We start from the raw sequence: 18,036 nt of genomic DNA on the forward strand, positions 1-18,036 counted from the left end.
TGCGTCTTCTCCACGTGTTGCCAGCTCATTTTACAAAAAGCCATCCCCCCACCCCCTGAAAATATCTTTTTTAATTAGGCAATGGGGAGGAACAGATTTCTCAAAGGCTGTTTCATCAGACACTTGATGAATGTTCTGTGTTGCTCTAATGGACAGGTTCTTACTTCTCATCAGCTAGACTCTTCATTAATTTCATGTAAGTGGTGTAATTACAGTAACTGTTAATTGGTGTGTTACTAAGGTGCCATGATGGTAGGTGACAAGCCTTCATTCGCATGTGGTCTGGCACTCGACGTTCTCAATGAATCACTTGGAAACGGAGATGGTTCTCGCAAGAGCGGCACTCCAGATGAACGGGAAGGTGGTGCGATTTGAAGGCAATGGGGAGGAAGGGAAAAGTAATCTCCAGGGTGTTTTTCTCCTGGACGTGGCCTCTTCACTGCCCAGTGAACAGCACCTGCGTGGTTACACGGACGGAGCTGCAGACCACGCGGTAGGCTCCACTGACTGCAGAGTGGGGTGCAGGGGAACCACCTTCCACTGCATCGGTGAGCACAGACCCTTCCTGAACCAATGCAGTTGCCCCACAGAACAGGTGACCTCCAACAGCACAGGGACCTTACTACCCTCTTTACCTAACATGTCCTAGAAAATTTCTGACTACACTGAGATCTAGGAGTCACCTCACTCATTCTTTCCTATAACAGTACAGCCATCAATCCATCCAATAAATATTATCTGTGCACCTACTATGTGCCTAAGGCTCTGGGGAAATTAGAAGAGGAATGTGACGTGTCCTTGAGAAGTGTGTCTTGAACACTGTGTCCTTGTTCACAAACACCTGCTACAACACCTGAAATAGTAATCAATAGGCTGCTAATAGAAATCCTTCTATTTTCATTTTGGCATCAAAAAGGACAGTGAGGTGTAGTGGAAAGAATATTGCTTTAGAATTAAAACACTTGCTGACTGGGGTTGCCAATGGCGTTGTGTCTCGATAACCCCATTGTAAGTTGAAGACATTGCTAAGTCAAAAATGCATTGACTGCACCTTCCCTACTGAACATCAGAGCTTTGCCTAGCCTACCTCAAATGTGCTGAGAGCGCTTCCATTAGCCCTCAGTTGGACGAAAGCATCTAACACAATGGATACACTGTAGAGGATGGGTTGTTTGCCCTTGTGATCGTGTGGCTGGGAGCTGTGGGCGCTGGTGCTGCCCAGCATCACAAGGAGTATCGTACGCGTATCATTGGGCGGGGGAAAGATAAAAATTCAAAACTCTAAGTGAGGTTTCTACTGAATGTGTCTCATTTTTGCACCACTGTACAGTTGAAAACCCATAGTTGTACCATCGTACACAGCGGAGGGAACCAGGCGAGGAGGCTCCTCCTCAGCCTCTCTAAAAGGCTCTAGCAAACGCAATATTGTGTTCCCCATGGAAAAACAGTTTTTTGAGGTAAGTTTTTTCCTGCTGCTGAGCTTTTTTTTTTTTTTTTTTTCAAGTTCTAACTAACTTTTTGGCAAACTTTCAAGATCTAATGTACCTTCTTCAAGAAACCAAGGGTTATGTTCTATAATAACATGCAAAAACTATAAGAGATTACCTTCTAAAATTTTAACTCCTTAAGCATGCAAATCAAAAGTCTATAATAAAGTTTTTCTTACTTTTTTAAAGCCAAATCCTGCCCTGTTAGCCTGGTTAAGAAAACGTTCCCACCCCGCTTACAGATCTGGACTTCTGCAGCTGATTGTGGGCTTTTGTGTGTGGTGAAATATCCCCCCACCTTTATGGTGAATTTCCCTACCTTTACGGTGAATTTTTTGTTCCCCACCTTGCCGGTGAAACTTTGTTTTTTTCGCTCTAGTGAAACCTTCACTTCCAGATCTCCCGTTGGGCGCCAGATGTTGTAAATGTTTCCCTCCACGTCCCACATGGTTCAGGGTTCAGGATCTGGAAGAGGAGCCACACACAAATGAAAGAGAAGAGACAAGAGATAATTTGGGAATATTGGGGGGCCAGGCGGGTAAGTCCAACTCAAGAGGAAGGACTTCCCCTGGTGCTCAGGCCTCACCAAGCTTTTATTGTGCTGGGGTCCAACCCCAGCGGGTCCAGGGGTCCCCAAAGGTGTGGACGGAGTCGGCGAAGAATGAAGGACATGGAGGCTGCGTTCAGTTGATCAGCATAGCAAGGTTCTCCCGCCAGATTCTGTAGCCATGTTCTGGCCCGGATCTCCAGTGAAGTTCTGTCGCCAGGTTCTAGTCAGGTTCTCTTGCCATGTTTTTTTTGCTAGGTTCTGTCTCTAGGTTCTATATCTGATCTCCAGCCAAGTCCTATCTCTAGGTTCTGTCTCTAGGTTCTGTCTCTAGGTTCTGTGTCTAGGTTCCGACTCTAAGTTCTCTCCAACCAAGTTCTGGTGCCATGTTCTCTTGCTAGGTTCTGTCTCTAGGTTCTCTGTCTCTGGGTTCTGTGTCTAGGTTCTGTGTCTAGGTTCTCCAGCCAAGTCCTGTCTCTAGGTTCTATCTTTAGGTTCTCCAGCCAAGTCCTGTCTCTAGGTTCTATCTTTGGGTTCTGTCCAAGTTCTGTGTCCTGATGTCTTGTTACATCTGTATTTATACCAGTTGATTTTAATCCTATCAATTTCTATTCCAAAGGTTAGGGTGTTTCTTATCTCCATTCCAGGGAGTAAAGATTATGTGACTTAAGCGTGATTGTTTGTAGTTAAAGTGTTAACTACCCACCTGGCACTTAGTTAAGGGGTTTTATCTCCTCCCTAACTTCAGGGAAAAATTCCTACCTGGGGAAACAACCTTTCTCAGAGAGGTGACCTTGGTTAAAACACATAGCGCCAAGAAGGTGAGCAAACATATTAAGAACAGTATGCCACATACGCCAAGTCCCTTGAAACATATGCTGTGCAGATGTTTCTTCTCTGCAGCGACTGTGTCAAGCAGCAAGGATGGACCGGCTCCCGGCATTATTGATCTGGGATACACCCATTGCATAGCCCTTAGGCAGGCAATTTCCAGGAACACACAGACTAGCCCATCAGCAGGCAATTTCCAGTAATAGGCAGACTATCTTATCAATAAGGATTTACATGACTATCTGGTGGGGAAGTTGCTCCAGCTACCATTGTCTGGACTAACTGGGTGCACAGCTCTGACCTTTGCTAGGGCTCCAAGGGTCACCAGCCTTCCGGGTTCTCTGTCTATACTTCTCTGCCAGTGAAGACAATAGGCGGTTTCCCACATGTATGTAAATATACAGGTATGTTCATACATTTAGCAAATCTGTACATAACTCAATCTGTAGGTTAACCCCAGCTCTTGAGTACCAAGTTCACACAACCCTGCAGATATCAGGGACAGAAACCTGTACACCGAAGGTGGGTTTCTTGGTTTGGTAGGTCAATTACCAAGGACTCATTGAGTCAGTGAAACCATGCTCAGGTCAAAAGTCTACCCTGTGAAACTGTTGAAAAAACAATTATAAAACTCTGCCATATAATTCAGAGTCATGGCTGAATTTATAAATTCAGAGACGATATATTAGAATACTTGGCATTTTGTCCAATGGCTTCCAAAAAAAAAAAAAAGCATAGGGTTATGATACAAGGTTTAATGCCTGTGCTATTTTGATACCAAATTATTCTAAGTCAAGACAAGAGAACTCTATAAATATATTTAGTTATGGGAGCCTCTCTCTGACTCTCAGAAACTTCTCTCGACGAATGTCAGTATCTAAGGCTGCAATTTTCAGGCTGTGCACGCACAGATAATGGCTGTTCATTCATCGCAACTCCCAGTGAGCACATGGTCTCCACTGCTCTTGTAAAAGGCTCAACAGGCTAGAAAACATTATGGAAGATGATAGCTTTTAAGGTCTTTCGAAGGGGGCACACTTGCCAAAGCATCTTCTTTAACTCTGTAAGAATCCAGTGCTGCTTTTGCCCAGGTAATTCTCTAATCCTTTTTAAGTAGACAGGTATTCCAACATCCTCTTTTGGAACTCAATTGTGCGTATACTCAATAGAAAAGCTCAGGGTAGCCTCTGTTACTCCACTGAGAAAGGCAGCATTGGGCTTATTCCATTCATTTAAAGAAATAGCTGTTCAGGGCTTACTAGGAGCCAGCCAGTGGTCCAGGTGATGAACAAAGAGACAAAGACCCTGCATTCACGAAATTCGCCTTCTAGTGGGGAAGACAGAATTAGCCAACAAATATACTTTCATGTGTCCGATGATGGAGGGCTATAAAGAAAAGCGGAAGGATAAAGTGATAGTGACAGAATGATTTAAAAAGCATGGTTGTGGGCCTCGCTGGATTGGCTCAGTGGATAGAGCGTTGGCCTGCGGACTGAAGGGTCCCAGGTTCGATTCTGGTCAGGGCACATGCCTGGGTGCCAGCCTCGATCCCCAGGAGGGGGCATGCTGGAGGCAGCTAATCAATGATTCTCTCTCCTCATTGATGTTTCTATCTCTCTCTTCCTCTCCCTTCCTCTCTGAAATCAATAAGCATACATTTTAAAAATAAAATAAAATGTACATACAAAAGCGCAGGCCAAGGACAGCCCAGACACTTGGGAAGGTGGCGAACAAAGTGAGGGACTCTGCAAATCTTTCCAGATATCAGGGACTATTGTAAAGCCGTGACAATGGAGACGAGGCAGCATCAGCTCAGAGAGAGTCGGATGAGCCTCAGAGCAGAGAAATGAGGACAGACTAGTGAGCCAAGACCAGAACCCTCCCCCCCCTGCACGCGCGCGCGCGCACACACACACACACACACACGGAACTGGGTTGATGACAGAGCAGGCCCTGCAAACCAGAGGGAAAAGATGGAATTTTAACGAATGGTTTGGGACCATTGTTATCTCTATGGCAAAAATGATATTAGCGCCTCTACCTCACACCACACACAAAATTCATCCCAAGTGAATTCAATATGTAACTAGAAATGAAGAGTGAAGTACAAGAGGACATAGTTTTGATCTCAAGAAAGGAAAGGATTACTTGAACAAGTCCCAAGATGTACAAATAACAAAATGCCCGCTGGGTACTGGACATAGTGGGGGAATGCCTTGTAAAGTATGTGGTTGGCACCCCACTATGCTGTACACCTGAAACTAAGACAAAATAATATGGAATATAAGCTGGAATATTAAAAATAAAAATACATATTTTTAAAGAAACCTGTGGAGTTCTGGGTCAAAAATCAGAACAAACACATGGTTGAATCTTCTCCCTTTAAAATAACATGAAAAACATGTGACTGCTCTACTCACAACATAGCTGTCCATTAAGACATCCTCAACAACAAAAGCAGAATCCACCTGTGAGATGGTTTGATTCATGACTGTGTGTGGGGCCACCAATGTGAAATGGTGCACACGAGTGTGTTGGAAGCCACGTATTAAGGACGGCCGAGCCAGACTGGAAAGAGCCTAGGGGACAGTCACCAGAAACACTCACGTGAGCCTTTACACGAGTGAAGAAAAGCAAAACAAAGCCCTTCCACTGGATGTGAGCATTGCACAGTTTGGGTTTATCTGTCATAGTAGCAAGCGTTACCCAGAGTAATACACACAGGTTTTCCAAGAGAGACACGTGCCACACTTGGGCCCAGAAGGGGAGACTGGGCTTTCCCCATGGGTTCCTTTCCGGGCCAGCGCCTCCCACCTCCCCCCCTCACTCTCAGGAGAATATGGGGCAGGCAGGGCGGAGGGCATTGTTCCCATTTCCCGGAGCAAAAACCTGAAGGTTGCACGAAGTGATTGTTTTGTCACTCTTCCCTCCGGACCAGCGGGCGGCAGCCACAGCGAGGCACCAGCTCCAGTGCGTCCCCAGAGCCCCAGAAATCCTGTGCCTTTTGGAATCCACACTCGGTGAGAAAGCAGGCTGGCTCTTCCGACGGGTGGGTGTGGAGGGGGCAGGGGAGGGGGGTGATGGGGTTCATCACCTTGGACTTGAGTTAGGCCGGAAATGGCTGGGGGACAGCAGGGTGCCTGTGGGAGGAAATTGCGGAGACCTCCCCGAGCTGAAGGTCTGTTTTCACACCAGCTGCAAAGTGCAAAATGATTTGACATTGTCAGTGTCTTTCCCCAGGTCTAAAGGATCTGAAATCCTATCTGTGTCTGTCTGTGGGCAGATCCGCCGTGGGGGGCTGGGGGGCGGGCGGGGAGGGGAGCCAAAGCGCAGACCCTCAGAGCCAGGAGCAGACCCAGGCTTTGGGGATGGGCAGAGCCCGCTCGCTTGCTCTGAGCCTTGGTTTCCTCGTGGGTGAAGCTGAGACTATGGGGCTGGGAGGCTTGCAATGAGGATTTTAAAATATCGCGTGTGAAAATGCTGTGTAGGCTGTGAAAGGCTCAGCTAATGTTTCCCATTAAGTGAGATAATATATGTAAAATGGCCACCAGGGCCTGTTACGTAAGCTGGTAGTCGGCCAGAAATCGCTCTCGCAGGCTCCCTGTGCCATTCCTGCTATGATTATTGTTTTGTCCCAAGCCCACCCATGATCCGAGTCTTGGAGGACATCAGAGCCTCTTCTCTTCCTACACTATTGTTTATTATCTCCTGGTGGCCAACTGTATTTCCCAAACTGCATAGCCATGTTTTCAGTCCCATATCGTGTTCCAGAATCTTCCCCACTCCATCGACAGGTAGGATTCGTTCTTCGTGAATGTGGGTGGGGCACGTGACTGCCTTGTGGACCAGAGCGTGGCAGAGTGACGCGGGATTTCTGAGGAGAGTTCATAAAAGGCAAGATAGCGCCTCCAAGTCCCTCTGGGGATGCTCGCCCTGGAATTGGCCACCACGCTGTGAGGGCGCCCAGACCCACCCACAGGGGAGCCCGCGTGGACAAGCCAGCACAGGGAGCCCAGGCCCCAGCCCGTGCCAGCACCCACCGGAAGGAAACAAACCCTCAGATGACCCCAGGCCCAACCTTGGAGTCTCCCAGCAGAGACGTGGAGCAGAGATAAGCTGCCCCCACGGGTCCTGTCTGAGTCCCCGCCCACAGGATCAGTGAACATAATCAACAGTTGCTTTACACTCTTGTAAATGTTTCCCTCCACGTCCCGCGTGGTTCAGGGTTCAGGATCTGAAAGAGGAGCCGCACACAAATGAAAGAGAAGAGACAAGAGATAATTTGGGAATATTGGGAGGCCAGGTGGGTAAGTCCAACTCAAGAGGAAGGACTTCCCCTGGTGCTCAGGCCTCACCAAGCTTTTATTGATCTGGGATACACCCATCACATAGCCCTTAGGCAGGCAATTTCCAGGAACACACAGACTAGCCCATCAGCAGGCAATTTCCAGTAATAGGCAGACTATCTTATCAATAAGGATTTACATGACTATCTGGTGGGGAAGTTGCTCCAGCTACCATTGTCTGGACTAACTGGGTGCACAGCTCTGACCTTTGCTAGGACTCCAAGGGTCACCAGCCTTCCGGGTCCTCTGTCTATACTTCTCTGCCAGTGAAGACAATAGGCGGTTTCCCACATTACACCCTGAAGTTTGGGGAGATATCTGCTGGGGCCACAGTAGCTGGGGCATCCTCCCAGGATACCGTAGGCCTCCTGAGATGGGAGAGCCCTCTGTCTCCTCCTCCCCCTCAGCGGGCTGAGCAGAGGCCTCAGTAAGGGGTCCTTCCTTCAGGCTCCATCACCAGGCGAGGTCACCGGATAGGCGTCATTTGTTCTTGGTTCCTGGGTGCCTCTCTCTCTCTCTCTCTCTCTCTCTCACACACACACACACACACACACACACACACACACACCAGCCAAAAGTAGGTCAGGAATAAAATAAGAAGCTTCTGAACAGCCGAGGTCCTGGCCACCAAGTGCACACCCAGGTGCCCTGTCCTTTATTGTTCAAAAAGCCTCGTGGGCCTCACTGAGCATCCTGAGCACCCGCCGGCTCTCGCTATGTGCCCAGTCTGGCAGCCCCGTTGGGGCCGCGTGGTGGGGGCGAGCAGCACGAACCCCTCAGTGCCCGGCCTCTCCCAGCAGCAACACAGGCTCTTGGTTCACTAGCTCGGTGCCCCTGGGTGGCGAAAGCATATTTTAGAATTATTTCTACTGAACATGGAATAAAATGTCAGTGTTTAAAGCAGCAATAATGATGATCACCAGCATTGGTGTTCTGTGCTATCTACTGTACTCACCCATTTCACCTTCACTGTGGCCCTTCTCTTCTAGAAACGTCAGCTGTCTGCCACCATCGCCCCTCCCCGCTGCACCCCTTCCCCACTGCACCCCTTCCCCAGAGCCCACATGCTCAAACACATGAGCACGCACACACACATATGACTTCCAAGGAAGTGTCCCCATAGATGAACACGGATTTTTCCTGCTTACCCTTCATGAACCCACCAAATACAATCCACGTCTTGCTGGAGCAGGAGCAGCTGCCTGGGGCCCCCCTGCCCGGGGGCTGCTGGGGTGTGGGGGGTGGGAGAGACTCAGGGCGGACCTGTGCATCAGCCTCACTTCCCAGGACCATGGCCGGGCTGGCGGGATGGGATGGCCCCTGCCTTCGCTGCGGAGTGGCGGCCTGTCAGCTCGGCTTCTGAGTGTGGTCCCCTTCCCAGCTGTCGCTGCCTGAATTGTGGTTTCCCACGCCCGGGCCTGCCCAAGCTGTCACCAGCTGTGACCAGCTGTCAGCCAGTTGTTAGCACTTTGCTCCTCTCCCTGTCACGTGACAACTCCCATCCTCAGCCAGGCGGATGGACAGACAGACACACACATGACATTCAAGGCCTGGGCAGCCTTCAGGCAGGAGGAGAGCCGGGGGACATACCACAGAGACAGACTCAGAGAGACGAACAGACAGCCAGACAAACAGGAATGAAGTCAGAGAAAAAGAAAGCAGGGACACACACACACACACACACGTGCGCGCGGATACACATGGACACACACGGACACACACAGGCTTACAGGGCCACCACCGTGGGTCCTGGGAGCCCGAAGCTCCAGGGGTGTAACCTGGGGCCTCACCAGCTGCTGAAGGGTGGATCCCAGGCTGGACTGGAGCCTCGCACCCTGGGAGCCAGGAGACCTGCCGTCCGAGGCCCAGCCCAGACCCAGTGCACCAAGATGTGCATTTTGACAGGAGGCCTGCAGACTCCCCCACACACCGAGCACAGAAACGCTGGGCTGGCCGGTGAGCTGCAGGGAGTGTGAGTGAGAACCGCTCCGGCCCCTCCTCCCTGCCTTTGCCCCACAGCCCTCCCCCCGGGGTGCGGCGGTCTCTCTCCCAGCCACCCCAGCTGAGAGGCTCCCTGAGCAGGAGGCCTATGGGTACCCGCAGAAGATGGAGCTCCCTCCTAGCCACCACATACTGACAGCTACCGACCCACAGGGTGTTTTCCATATTCCCAGGCGGTTTTGACAGTTCTCTCCCTCGATATACTTGGCGGAACTGAATGAAGGATCACTATTATCCCCATCTCACAAGTGGAGATACTGAGGCTGAGAGGGCTGCCCTGTCCTTCATTTGACAAGTGTGTGCCAGGTGGGGGACCAGCTAGTCGATGAGCCCTGTCCCTCCAGGCTTCCGCGTCCTGTCCTGATGGTGGCCCTGGGAGGGGGGGAGGGGGGCAAACCATGAAGTCACAGCTGCCTCCCCAGAGACAAGGGGCTTTGTTCCCCAGGCTCTTTCCTAAGCCAGGGAATTCCATTCAGGCCTGTGGGCGGGCTGGCCACCTCCTCGGTGCCGCGCCATTGGCTCTGAGACGTCAAGAATGACAGTTATTACTTATTAATAAACTCAGGGTCTGCTCAGCTCTGCACACAGGATCCCTTCCAGCTCTCCGGCTCTTAGCTCTCAGTCTCCTGCCCTCTGCAGGGGTTCTTCTGCCCTCAGCCTGTCACCACCTGAAGCCTGTCCCCCAACGGAGGCTGCTACTGCTACGGTGGCCCTGTCCACGGCCACCTGGAGCCTCCCCCACCCCAGCTCTGCGGCCCCCACACCTGGAGAAAAGAGACAGCATCTTACCCAGCTATCAGCTCGGTGTCCTGGGGCGGCTGACCTCACCTGCCTGGAACTCAGGTTTTCGGGCTGTGAATGTGGACAATGGTCCTTGCACAGCCTAGCTAGCCCCCGGGGGGGAGAGGGGGGGGAATCTGAAGAATGTGGAAGATCCGTAAAGCCCTAAAGAGATAGAGGGCAGGGCCGCTGGCCTTCCACTTCCAGTTTTTATCCCGGAGATTATCTATGAAACCACTGCTCAGGGCACACAATAGACATTATACTGAGTACAATTTCCATTGAGCTGGCCATAGAGGGGGAAGGGCCCCCAGTAGTGAGAGTAAAATGAATCCCCTCACTTATAAAAAAGAGCTAAATGTCCTTGTTTTAGGGATGTGGCTTGAAAGCTAGAAACATATGTGATGAAAAGACCTGCACTCCTGACATTTCTGCAGGAAAAGAGGTATTTTGGCTGGTCCGGACCGCTCATAGAAACAGTTCACTGTAGGACAGGATTTCTGAGATTTCATATGAATGTAACGCTCATGCGTTAGCAGACCCTCGCATCTTACTCAATCCTTCCACGAGCACCTCCATGTCCAGGTGAGAAAACCGAGGCCCAGAGAGAAGCCCCATAGCCCAGGTTGCACAGTGGGGAGCAGGGGAGGCACTGGAAGGCAGGACCGGGGCTTCTGAAGTCCTATTTTCTGCTGCCAGACTCAACCCATCTTCCTACGTACAGAGGTTCCTCGTACGCGCCTCCCTCCTCCGTGGACACCAGGTGGCTGGGGCCTCCTGTGAACGGTGAGGTCCTCCACGCAGGTCGGAACTTTTTACATCAAAGCTCTCATTTATTCCCAGTAACAGAGTTCGTTATTTCCTCACCGACGGGCCCTGCCTTTACAGAAGGAGCCACCGCGGGGTTCCCTGCATAATGACCGTTTAAAAAATTACCAAGACAACTTCGCAGGAGTACAGTCTGCGGAAGGGAAGGGCGGGCCTCGGGGCAGGCGTGAAATCTCTGGAGCTCCAGGATTTGGCAAGAGGAGCTCAGTGGAGGCCAGGGCTCCGGCCACTACGACCTGGTCACAGCCCCGGAGCCCCCATGTTTTCTAACGGACGTTATAGTTTACCATCCCTAGGCATATGGTACCGTATGTTTATGGTAGGGCCTGAGAGAGTTACTGCTTCCACTGAGGCTCCAAAAGAGTTATTGCTTAATAGTAACACCCGGTCCTATGGCCAGCAATTCCACTTCTAGGTCTGTCCACACAATTCCACTTCTAGGTCTTGTTGTAATGTACCCCACGAATCACAGAAGGACGCCTCAAGAAGTCGAATTAAAGAGTCATATTTATTGCAATCCGGGACTATGAGGGGGCATCTTGCTCTCCCAAATCTCATAGTAATAAGATGGTCACAAAACCAGACTTATAATATAGGCAAAGATCACAAAGGTATTGATTACATCCCAAAGTTTGGAATGAGGAACCTGATTTGCAAAAAGCAGTTTACAGAAGCAGAAGCAGCATGTTATCTAAATTACAGTTTTGGGTCTCTGGATCACTGAATTGACAGAAACACATTATCTAGAGCCCTCGGGTCTGGAATGAGGAACCTGGTTTGATCTAAATTACAGTTTTTGGGTCTCCGGAACACTGAGTCAACAGGGACACATTAACTGGAGCCCTCTGACCTTGGGATAATTGTGCTGTCCTTCCCAGGTAAAGGAAAATGTGCTTTCTAAGACCAGTGTGACCACAACCAATGGGATACTCATAGTACAATCAATAGGGTATTCAATCGAATGGGGTAATTTATATAATTCAGAAAATCAAAATAACTTTTCTATTATTTTAGCAAACAAATAAGTACAGAAACCAAACAGCAGGGTTAAAGTTAAACTATAGTTTCTACCTGAGGTGATTGCTACCATACTTCAGTCTAGCCACACAAAAAAGGAAAGTAGGGATTGAATGAACACCTACTTGGACACCAATGTTTATAATAGCATTAGTCACAGTAGCAAAAGGTGGAAATAACCCAAATGCCCATCGATGGATGGGTGGAGAAACAAAATGGGTGTCCACACACAATGGAATATCATTCAGCCTTTGGCTAAAATTCTGTGCATGTCTCAATTATTTTTGGAGAATGAATTTCTAGAAATGCATTTGCTAGATTAAAGGTTACACAGTTCTAAGGCTCTTGACATATTGCTATTATCACAGTCACTGTGAAAATTCTGTAACTTCCAAAAGCAACACAAAACAAGAGAAATTGAAAGGACAGTCTTACGGTTCTAGACCTCTGCCCCATAATCCACTCCTCTGTGTCTCATCATAGGTTCCAAACCAACATTGACCAACCTCTTGTTAACGTATAAAACCATTGAAACCTATAAAGAGTTTTTGTGAGTTTATTTGAGCCAAACTGTAGACATGTGCCGGGAAGCAGCACCTCTATGAATTGAGATAATGCTCCAGAGAATGGAGGGTTACATCTGTATTTATACATTGCAATCATGAAATCCATTGGTGATAGACCAGAGAGGTGGGAGAAAGCAAAGCGGGGGAACCCCTGGGATTGGATAAAAGTAAAATGATAGACACATACTTAGGTGGGTGCAGGAACAATTAACATGATAACAATGAAGGAATTTGTGGTCTCTGTCCTGGTGCCCAGCACATTAGGTTGTGCCCCAAGGGGTCCAGAAAAAGGGAAGTTACAAGTTACCCAGACATTTCAAGGGTATGTTATTATAGATGCAAAAAGACAGATAGGCTCAGTTAAGGTAAAGGTTGACCTTGTCAGTGAGGATACCGGCCTAGGACGCAACTACCCACCATAACTGCTTTTAGTTAAAGTTTCATTTCAGATCATCCTTTGTGGTGACTTTAGGTCTCCGAGTTTGCAAGACCGCCATGCAGGCCTCCCCTGAGCTAGTCAGGTTAGCATGTGGCCCCTTTCGTCCACACTCTTCTACTATCTGCCATGTTCTGAGACTTACTGTAGAGGGTTGAACACAGCACCAGGAGATTGGACACCTGACTTCTGCTCTTGGCTCAGCCCTTCCAAGTTTGGCCAGAAACCAGATAGCTGGCCTTCTGGGCCCAAGTTCCTCTGTTCATGAAACCAGGGGATCGGCCAGATAATCATGAAAGGTCCTTTCTGCTCTTCCATTGGAAATGGAAGGGAATGGGTGGAAATACTGGTAACACATTAACATGGTACTTCTGATCTTAGCTTGTCGACGTAAGGAACGTCCAAACATGTAGAGAATTTTTATAAGAGCTTACTCAAGCCAAATTGATGACAGATGCCGGGGAGTCAGATCTCAAATGCTTTAGAAAATACCAGTTTTGCAGTTTTTATGCATTTGAAATGAAGGAGGAAGCGTAAGGAAGATTGCAGGAGGGTGGGAGGAAGCAAGGCGGGGATTGGATTACCACATAGTTAACAAGATTATGTGCTCTCTGGAGGGTGGGGTACAGTTCATTTCAAAGAAGTGTTAACCTGATGCACAGAACAATGGACAGGACTTGCTCAAGGCGCAGATAAACCTTTTACTAAAAAGTTCTGCGCCTGGGGCGTGACTCCACCAGACTTGCCCAGTTAGGAATTAATGATCAGATCACCGTGGGAGGTCACTTTCCACGGAATCCCTTTCTTCTTCCCGTCTGCAGGCTCCCGTGCTTTCTTTCCCCTCAGCTCCCCCTCCCAGCTCCCTGCCATCTTCCCTGTGCCTGGCTGCACTTTACCTTCTCTTATTTCACCCTGAAACTCTTGCCCAGGCTTCAGCCGGGTGGCCATGGATGCCCTTGGCCTTTCGGAGTCATTAGAAATTAGCAATAATCTTTCCCCAATGTGCTCCTTGCAGTTGATCCGGTGCCTTTGAAATGCAAATCACTGCAACCTGCAGCCAGGGAAACTGGAGCCCACAGGCCCTCCACCTGACCTCCCCAGCCCGCTGCGGGCGCACAGAGCCGGACTCCCCGGCCCGCTTCGGAGGATCAAAGGGGCATTGTTCGTCCAAAGTCGCCACCAGAAAACCTAGATTCGGGAGCAGTGCCGACCCATCAGTCTTAGGACAGAGGCTCTCTGGTCAGTGGGCTCCGGGCAGTTCAAGAAGAGAAGCTACTGTGTGTGACACCTTAGACGTGGACCCAGGTACCCGGGGAGTTGTCTCTCTGATCTCTCTTGACATAGTGAAAAGGAAAATGGGGGGGCTTGCAACCTAGTTCAGTGTCTAGGTTGACTGTGGTCTTCCTTCCCCTCTCTGACTGACTTGGGCGGAGCTGCAGAGCCTAAGCCCAGGGCCCCGCCACAGCTGACTTGGGCTGAGCTGCGGGGACCCTCAGGGGCCGCCACAGGAGGAGATATATAGGTCAGAGCCTCCCCACGAGCTCAGTTCAGGCTTTGGATCCGGAATTCCCCTGGACGAGCAGATGGGAAGAGCAGGATGGGGGAAGGATGCTTCGGAGGAAGGCCTGAAAGACATGGTTTACCTTGTGTGCTTGAGTGCAGCTGCATGGGAGAGTCTGAGGATGAAGTAGAGGTAGATGTGTAGGAAGCTGAGGAAACAACATGAGGCAATTATTAATTCCAAAGGATGCCTAAAAGCTATACAAGACAGGAAATGTGAGGGGAGTACATAGGGGGCTCTACCCAAGCATGGTTGCATAGGCATGAAAATGTATGTAATCACTAGTTATTTGTTTTGCCTTAAACTTTTTTATTGAGTTAATTGGGGTGACACTGGTTAATAAGACGATATGAGTGTTAAGTGGGAATTGGTAGCAGCTGAGTGCTTGCAGAGTGTGGGGAAGAGGGCTAAAACCTCAACTCCATTGCCAAGAAGTCAAAAGACAAAAAATCAGAAAGTCTGGTGTGAGGTGATGGACGTGCTGACCAGCTTGGGTATGGTAATCATTTTGCAATATATACGAATGTCGAATCATCATAGTGTACGCCTTTGACTTACAGGATGTTATATGTCCATTATATCCAATAAAGCTGGAAACAATAGTAACACAGGCATAGTGTGTAGGTAGATGGAGACAAATACCAGAGAACTCGCTGAAGGAGAGAGTATTGCCTCCAGGGAGTGGGAATCGGGGTAGGAAAGAAGGCAGGCCACAGACTGACTCCTGGTTGTCATCAAAAGCCAGTAGTCTCTGACCTTTTAAAAAAATTATTTTTATTGATTTCAGAGAAGAAGGGAGAGGGAGAGAGAGATAGAAACATCAATGATGAGAGAGAATCATTGATCGGCTGCCTCCTGCAAGCAAGCCCCACACTGGGGATCGAACCTGCAACCTGAGCATGTGCCCTGATGTGGAATTGAAGGGTGACTTCCTGGTTCATAGGTCAAGGCTCAACCACTGAGCCACACCAGCTGGGTGATAGTCCCTGACTTTTTAAACTAGATATAAATATCCCTGTGACCAAACAGATTTACGAAAATATATGGAAAGGATCCTGGGAGAACATCAGCAGCAATGAAAACAATGGTTTTGACTCTTTCTTTTCCCCGCCCATTTGTAGTCGTCCAGAGTTTTTTCCAAGTCTATTTATTACTTTCATAAAAAAAGAAATAAGTAAATGAGGCGACAAATGCAAGTGAACAAAACCCATCCTGTTTACAATTTGCAATAAGGTAGAGGAAACGACTTTGAGAAGAAAGTAGAAGCCTAGATGGAAAATCCCCACGTGGGAGCAGCTGGCAGCAGTCCTGGCCGCGGTGCCCAGGGCAGCCTTCCCCGGGAAATCACCACGGGGCCGGGCCAGGGGAGCAGCCCCGCTCCCTGCCAGCCTCAGGCTGCTGTGCTACAAGGGGTAGACCTCTAAAGCAACAACAACACACCCGCCTCCTGGCAAGGCTCAGTGCTTGAGCCTCGACCTATGAACCAGGAGGTCACGGTTTGATTCCCGGTCAGGGCACATGCTCGGGTTTTGGGCTCGATCCCCAGTGTGGGGAGTGCAGGAGGCAGCCCATACATGATTCTCTCTCATCATTGATATTTCTATCTCTCTCTCCCTTCCTCTCTGAAATCAATTAATAATAATAATAATAAAATAACAACAACACAACCTCCAAGGCTGATGTAAGATTCCTGCCATTGCTAACAGGCTGCCTTCCCAAACCATGTTAACCTCACAGACACCACCTATTTGGTAACTTCAATGTTCCAGGCATCTCTCCTTTAGAAGGGAAGAGAGAGGTGGAAGGGGGCAACGTGAGTGAGAAGGGAAATGAGAGCTGATGTCTATTCTAAAGAGAACTTCCTAAACGTTTCCAGGGGGAAAGCTAGAAGATGGGTCCTCTGCACATATTATCTCATTGAATTAAAAAAATAATTCCCACCCCCTTTTGACAGACAAGCAATCAAATGCCACGAGAGGTCAAAGAATCGTTCCAAGTTCACCAAAGTCAGAATTTGAACCCAAGACTCCTCCCTCCTCCCTTAGCCCCTTTCTTCTTCCTAGCTTTCCTCTGTTATTTTTGTTATTTTTTTCCTTGCAAAGATATTTATATGGCACCCAGGCAGGACACTAAACACTGGTCTAGATCCTCATGGAACTTACAGTCTAACGGGAGATCTGGGAAGTAAAATAAACAAATCATTGAACAGAACAGTCTCAGATACTTGTTAGGACGGTGGAGCAAATGAAACAGGGTGTTGGATAGACTGTAACTGGGCCACGGCGGGTGTGGGGTGCTTTAGAGTAAGTGGTCAGCAAGGGCCTCTGAAGAAGCAATATTTGAGCGGAACCCTGAGCGACAAGCTGTGGAAAGATGTCGGAGCAAAGCGTTTCAGGCACAGAGAATAGTAAGTGCAAAAGCCATGCGATAAAGTGAAGCAAGTCATCCAACTCCAAGCCCAGGTTCTTTCTTCTCCCTCACCGCACTGAGCCCCATGGGCAGGGGCCTGAATATGCCCCACTGGTACGACCTTCTACCCTGGCGGGTGTGGGGTTCCCTGGAAAGCTGACTCTGGAACTGAGGTCAGAGTGCAGGCAGATTATTGGGGAGCGCTCTTGGGAACTGCACCTGCGAGGAGTGGAGGGGGTGGGGCTGGGCAGAGGGAGGAGTTGGACTCTGCTGTAGTCTCAAGACACTTCGCACAAGAACCCTGACCTTGGCCTAGCAGGCTGGCTACGGTTGAGAATTCACCATCTCTGGAGCTTCGCTGCCCTGGTCAGTAACTCCCGGGCCTGGTACTCAGCCCTTTCTGCCTTTTTGCAGGGGATGATTGTCCCTTTATGTGCTACCAAAGGAGTCTTCTGCCTTTCACACCTGGCCTTATGGATCAATCGCTCTCAGCCCTTCGTGGCCGCAATAGTTCTCAGCAACAGCCACCCTACTCCGCTGCCTCCTTCCTGCCAGCCTCTCCAACTCCTGAGGTCTCCACCCCTGATGGACCCCTCTCCACAGACACTCCATCCAAGTTCATCCTGGAACTTTTAACAATTGCCTGGGGCAATTGGGGCACCATGGACCACAAACGATGGGGCCCTCATGGCCAACCGGCTGGCGAATGATCTAACTCCAAACTCCACAGTACAGTCTGCTTCCCCAAACCATTTCTGGCACCACCATCCCGGAGCTGGAGGCGTGGGGTGCAGTAAGTTTATTGAGGAGCAGGGGCTCTCTGAGTCCACCCCTGGGGGACAGTGAAGAGGTAAGATTGGCCAGATGGACTTGAACTCTGCTGCCTTTGCAGGGAGATCTACAGCCGGGGTGGCTCTTCAGAGCTATTCCAAACTGAAGCAGGGGGGCTGGTCTTTTGAACCCGCTTATCAACCAGTCATTGGATTGGGCTGCCTTAAGGGAAGGGGCCATAACTTTAAGTACTTTGACTTCAGTAATGTCCAAGGAGAGGCTCAGCTGGGAGCCATCGGCGGACATGAGTGCTTTGGTCCTGAAGGGGGCCCTCGGGAGTGTGTGGGGACAGCCACCGCTGCCCCACTTTGGACACTTCTAATGCAAAGAACAATTCGCTTCCTTTCCGCGGAATCAACATCTGGAGACCGGGAGCCCGAGGCCCATTACAAGTAG

The 18,036-nt window shown here is 49.5% G+C and overlaps 1 pseudogene; it reads left to right on the top strand.

Moving 5' to 3' along the window:
• The first annotated feature begins 322 nt into the window (after window positions 1-322).
• Window positions 323-18,036, top strand: part of LOC111827443 — a 29,186-nt pseudogene continuing 11,472 nt past the window's right edge.

The sequence above is a fragment of the Myotis lucifugus genome, unplaced genomic scaffold (genome assembly GCF_000147115.1).
Source record: "Myotis lucifugus unplaced genomic scaffold, Myoluc2.0 scaffold_165, whole genome shotgun sequence".
Classification (NCBI taxonomy): Eukaryota; Metazoa; Chordata; class Mammalia; order Chiroptera; family Vespertilionidae; genus Myotis; species Myotis lucifugus.